This window comes from Salvelinus sp. IW2-2015, linkage group LG25 (assembly GCF_002910315.2).
Source record: "Salvelinus sp. IW2-2015 linkage group LG25, ASM291031v2, whole genome shotgun sequence".
In the NCBI taxonomy this organism is placed as follows: Eukaryota; Metazoa; Chordata; class Actinopteri; order Salmoniformes; family Salmonidae; genus Salvelinus; species Salvelinus sp. IW2-2015.
In genome coordinates, this window is record NC_036865.1 from 13,124,631 (window position 1) to 13,131,211 (window position 6,581).

At 41.7% G+C, this 6,581-nt stretch overlaps 1 pseudogene; it reads right to left on the reverse strand.

Annotated features, from left to right (window-relative positions):
* Positions 1-324: 324 nt before the first annotated feature.
* Positions 325-6,581, reverse strand: part of LOC111951710 (uncharacterized) — a 17,159-nt pseudogene continuing 10,902 nt past the window's right edge.

Sequence of the window (6,581 nt, forward strand, 5' to 3'; positions counted from 1 at the left end):
ACACACACACACACACACGCACACACACACACATTATACTGTAGATTATAGAAGCTGGTAATGAAATAGTGATTTAGAGAAACACAGTAGACATTTTTGAGAATGTTTTACAGTATCACAGGTAAGCAATCCCCTTCCTCTTAGGCAAATGACAACACTAATGCTAGCTACAAAACAGAAATATAACGTCTTTATTTGTAAAGCATTAATTGTCACTACCCATTGAGTGGATACCATTAGCATGCACTACATTTTCATTATTTATTTCAAAGCCTTTATGTATTATGTCAGCACGAATCCTTCAGCAAATAATCTCTAATTTGTACACATTCATTAAAGGTAGAGTAAATCTGGCGCTATGCTATGGAGAGTGACGAGGCGGGGGTTGTTCATCTAGACTTACAGCTCTATACCAGAGGACACCTCTGCTAGTGGGCGGTTCCTCCTAGTTGTGTAAACTGCATATACGATTACCATCAAGGGCAGTGCCACACAGAGCACTATGCGACTGATTGGCAACTCATTGATGTTGTTGGTACCTGAATGAGAGGGCTTTGGAGGACTTTGACCCTCAATAGGTTGTTGTGGAGCAGTGATGATTGTCCCGACAGGATCCATAGTCCCACCTGAGACCTTAGAAGTGAGGTAGACAAATGTMTTCCTTGTTCCCTCAGTCAGCTGACACCACCACTTCCTGTTCTTATCCTTTCTCCAAAGTTTCACAGTCAGAGTGATGTCACAGCCAGACACTGGTTGTGTGACCTGTATCTGGAGTCTCCCTGCAACTCGCCACCTGTCTCATTCACCCAGCTCACACTAACGATATCTCTAACGAAGGAGTCACACGTTACAGGACCGCCATATGTTAGCAGAGAGCACCTCAAGGTTACATTTGTAGGATGCTTTTGATCTGTCTCTGGTGTGGACATGGAGATGGTGAGAACAGACAGGTAGACAGTAGTATCCTCTCCAAGATGTGCTCTGCCATCTGTAAGGTACTGTCGGCAGACATAGACTCCAGTATCATCAGCGCCAATGTTACGAACACGTAGGGAGCAGTCGGACCCTACTCCCAGTCTCTCACTGCCCTCGTTTCCTTCATTTTGGATCTTCCCTTGAAAGACCTTTTCAGTAGCACTGTGAGACTCAGTTCTGCTGAAGAGCCACACTGTAGAGGAGCAGTCAGGGTTGACCACATTGGTACACGGCAGACTGACATCATCCCCCACACTGGAGTACAGGGAATGGGAGCCTCCATTGACACCTGGGTAGACAAAGAGGTTTCTTACAAAAACATATATTTTGAGCACAATTTGCTAAAATGAGAATTACAACAACGTCAGTATTTTTTGTATTAATTGAAATTCTGTTCCATTCACCCCTCTATCCATAACACGGGCTACAGTACCGGTCAAGAGAAGGGCAATGTGGATCAGGAGCTCCATCAGAAGTCTATTGTGTGTAACCACAGCTATTCTCTCTGTGTTCTGCGTTCTGTGTGTGCCGTAATGTCTCTATATAAAACACCCTGATATCCTTTAGTAATAGGTTGATTGGGAAATGATGTGACTTCCTCGTTTGTTTTGACAAGCCCTCCCCTCACAACATTGCCTCTATGTATTCGTTACCCCGGTAACATTTGGAAATAATGTCTTTTTGATATTATGAAACTACTCTAGATAGGGTGTGTTTTGAAGTCTTTGGCGTGTTAACCAACATGCAACATCCCTCTTCTCTCTAAAATCAATACCCCCATCAATTCAACTCAGTCAACTTGCTCTCTGGGGATGCAGTGCTAGAAAGATCATGGTCTTGTGTGTGTATATATATGGGGGTGATTCATGAATTTGCCTCAGTATTCGAATCATTTGTCTTTTGAGCTCATATTCCATGAACCTTCAGACCATAGTGTGATATGTAATGCAAACCGACCACATTTAGAGACAAGGTAGTGTGAACATCAACAGTGAAAGTTGTTTCCCACCTCAGATGTAATCAAAGGACATAATACTGGTCAGCACAAAAAGGACAACAAATATGTAAATGCCTTTTTGTTTAGTTTCTAACACTACTAATTAAACCACACCAGTGAGTGAAGAAAAGGAGGAGGATGAAATAGAGAGAGAGAGTGAGAGAGAGATTATTTAACTCTGGCTTTTTGCATTTGCAATGTAAACATATGTTCCCATGCCAATAAAGCTCTTTGAACTGAGAGAGATAGAGAGAGATTCTGATTGTTTATTTCACTTGCTTTTGCATGTTTCCCATTGAAGTGAATTGAGAGAGAGAGAGAGAAAGCGAGAGAGAGATAAAGAGAGAGTGAGAGAAAGCGAGAGAGAGATAAAGAGAGAGTGAGAGAAAGGGAGAGAGATAAAGAGAGAGAGAGTGAGAGAGAGAGAGAGAGCTATGCATTTGTATTTTTCATCCTCATCAGAAGTTTAGGTGTTTGTGTCTATATTGTCAGGGGCCTTTCCTTTCCCTGTCTGTGCTCTGACTACCATTGCTTTACTTAAAGGCTTAGAATTACAAATCAGGGCATTCCCATATGTGTGGTACAAATATTAAAGTGGGCATCCTCATAATAAGTGATGAAAATATCAACATTGATCCAGACCATTATTTTCAGGTCACTCGCAAGAGACAACACGTCATTGGAATTCTATGGACTAATGCAGTTACGCCAGTTATGGCGTTTTCTTTGGAGGCTGTGCTGATAATTTGGTCGAGTAGGTATTTAGTAAGAGACCTGTTTTAAATCTGCTGTTCCAAAATCATTAAGGGCAAAATGAACAACACCCCAACTATGACACACACAAATCAACATGCTAATTGTCTTGTGTCTGTGACAACAATCTATTCTACGTCTACACTATGATCATCTGAATTTGAGGTGTCAGATGATTTACGACAGGTCTGTTGTCAAAAAGATGATGTCTTCACATTTCGGCTCACACCTCTCTCTGTATCTGAGTGATTTGCAGTGCAGTTATGTGAATATTGTACAGGTCATTCAGCACAGAACTAAAATTGTGCATCATTATTTTTTCAGCTCCGTGATTAAGTTATGGGTCTACATATTATAGAAATTGAGGGTTCCGGTTTGCGAAGTCTCCACCCTCGCAAAAGTAACCTCTCAGCCCTATCGTGATACGTCCAAATAACTAGTGACAAAAACCCAAACACCGGAACTACTGCTGCTCGTTATCCCAGGCATCCCATTAAGTCCCAACAGATTCTACGGTTTACTTGCAGATATCTGCCCACGAGAGATTAGATGCAGACCTACTGCACCCAATGAGGCAATGTCTGAGTTTATATAGGCTGTGTGTGTGTGTGTGTGTGTGTGTGTGTGTGTGTGTGTGTGGTGTGTGTTGTGTGTGTGTGTGTGTGTGTGTGTGTGTGTGTGTGTGTGTGTGTGTGTGTGTGTGTGTGTGTGTGTGTGTGTGTGTGTGTGTGTGTGTGTGTGTGTGTGGGGTGTGTGTGTGTGTGTGACACGAATGACCCTGTTTGCCTGATGTATTTAGTTTAATGTCTTTCCCAGTAAAACACAGCAGCAGTATACAGCATACAACAACGTGGATGTCCCAACTTCTCTGGATCTTTCAGTAGAAGGACAAACATTTGGGTCTAGGAGTTTATCCTACAATTCACCATGACAGATAGAGTATGCCATGGGCAGTTCTGATAAAATCATCTTCCTCAATGTCTGCTTGACAGATATTTTGTCAGTGGTATCTGTATTTTATTCTCTTTGGTGTTTGTTTCATTTACATCAGTGTGGTTTCTACATATCAGGCCTCCATATTGCGCCTGTGTGCTGGCGCTGTGATTTGGTATGTACTGCACTGAGCTGTTAGAGAGAGTTGATTTAGCTGGGTCATTCCCTCACCTAGCCAGAGGGCAGGGGTTTCATGACAGATGTGATCTGCTGCAGACAGTCTGATACAGATACAAGGACATATACAGACACAGAGACACAAACACACATACACAATCTCTTTCTCCGTCATGATTATAGTCACAGCTATGCGGTTATGGTTTCGGCTTTGCCTTCGATCCTTAGCTGTGATATAATCAAGAATTGGCTCAACCTTTTTGCTTTATGATGGAAAAATACCTTATTCTAGAAATGAGTTCCAGGTAAAACTGCTAACATTGTTACCACAACTGTCTGTGTTTTGCTGAGGCAAAAATTGTCAGAGGCCTTTCTTTTGCCTGAGTAAGTGCTTGGTGAACTGGAGTTCAGTAGTAATTGACTGAATCTTCTCGTTAGATGTCTGCTGTGCGCTAATTAACGACTCTTGTTACAGTATTTGTGTTGGTTAAATTGCATGAATAAAACATCTATCTCAACAAGCTCAAGGTCTCACTCAGAATTTTACAACAGCAGTTTCCCTCTCCTCCGTTTCCAACTAAGAAAGGGAAGCGCTACACAGCTATTTCCGTTGTATTGCTATTGTGACACCCTCATCTTGATAGAGGTTTATATAAAAAAACATGGCTCATACAATTTCTTCTCAGTCTCTAGTGTTATAGTCAGTGTAAGAGGGAGGCAACAACAGAGCCATTGTCAGTGATCTTATAGGTCACCAATACATGACCCTATGATTTAACTTTGAACATTTGCAGACAGTGCTACTTGACTTTGTCGGAGAGATACTGTGTGAATTCTAAACTGTGCATTAGACACGTGCAAATKAGCTTAATCTAACCGAATGTGATGTTATATCTGGAGGTCTCATGGCTGACGTTAGCGCTGCACCTACTGTAACATAATTTCCCATTTGGCATTTTTAACATGATGTCTGCAATCAGCCAGCTGTGCCTGGAGTGTGGCAGATTGCATTAGCATCGTGAGGCATGCCCCTGCAAATGTTTACCAGTCAAATGTATTCAGAGCATTGATGTACTAGTGTCACATCAATAAGGTGGTTGGTTCACACTGTGAGATAAGGTTGAGATGTGGCGAGGGAGGAGGGCAGAATGACGGATGGGGTGAGGAAAAAAGGAGACACCAGTACATGTTGACAGCTCTTCGAGAAACATAACCATAGTCACTTACCCTTTAGGGGAAACTTCCAGATATGRTACATACTGATACATACTGATCATGTTTTTGATTTAATATGACCAGAATTATTTACATTTGATATAAGTTGATTACTAATTCAATGAATTCAATTTTCACATTAATTCACAAAATACATTTTATAATGACATTGAGAAGTAGAGTATTCATTTCTAGTACTGGGTAGATAAGGATCCAGAGTAATGGTTGTTTCTCTATGCAGCTAGCTACCTGTGAATCACCATCGCCAGTCAAGTTGAATACTTGTCATTACTTTTCAGATGCAGTCTTTGTATTAACTTGAATACCCTGACAGACATGACAGGAAGGATGACCTTGCCAAGCAATCAAATCAACGTTTGCTGTAAACATACTGATTAAAAGCAATTCTCTTTGAGAGAATCGTAAGATTCATATTATTTCGGGGCCTCCCGGGTGGCGCAGAGGTCTAGAGCACTGCATCGCAGTGCTAGCTGCGCCACCAGAGTCTCTGGGTTCGCGCCCAGGCTCTGTCGCAGCCGGCCGCGACCGGGAGGTCCGTGGGGCGATGAACAATTGGCCTAGCGTCGTTAGGGAGGGGGTTGGGTTGTGCTTCGGAGAACGCGTGGCTTTCGACCTTCGTCTCTCCCGAGCCCGTACGGGAGTTGTAGCGATGAGACAAGATAGTAATTACTGGCGAAGTTTTACTTCAGTGACTTATTGCAAACAGGATGCATGTTTTGAAATATTTGATTACTGTACAGGCTTCTTTCTTTTCACTTCATTCATTTCACTTCACTTTCACTTCATTTAGGTTGGTATTGTTCTCTCCTATCACAGCCATTAAACTCTGTAACTGTTTTAAAGTCCCCATTAGCCTTATGGTGAAATCCCTGAGCGATTTCCTTCCTCTCCGGCAAATGAGTTAGGAAGGACGCATGTGTCTATGTAGTGACTGGGTGTATTGATACACCATCCAAAGTGTAATTAATAACTTCACCATGCTCAAAGGGATATTTAATCTAATCTTTTTTTATGTTACCCATCTGCCAATGTGTGCCCTTCTTGCAAAGCATTGGAAACCCCCCTGGTCTTTGTGGTTGAATCTGGTTTTGAAACTCACTGCTCGACTGAGGGACCTTACAGATAATAGTGTGTGTGCGGACAAAGATGAGGTAGGCATTAAAAAATGGCACTTATTAAGTGACTTGTTAGTTAGGACTTAGTTAGGCTTGCCATAACAAAGGGGTTGAATACTTATTGACTCAAGACATTTCAGCTTTTCATTTTTAATTGATTTGTAAAAATGTCTAAAAACATAATTCCACTTTGACATTATGGGGTATTGTGACACAAAATCGAAATGTAATACATTTTAAATTCAGGCTGTAACACAACAAAATGTTGAAACATTCAATGGGTATGAATACTTTTTGAAGGCACTGTACATCTCTGTGTGGGTGTGTGACTGATCTCAGAGAAACAAACTTGCAGAAGCAAACCTACAACCATTGCTTTTCTCATCATGTCAGTA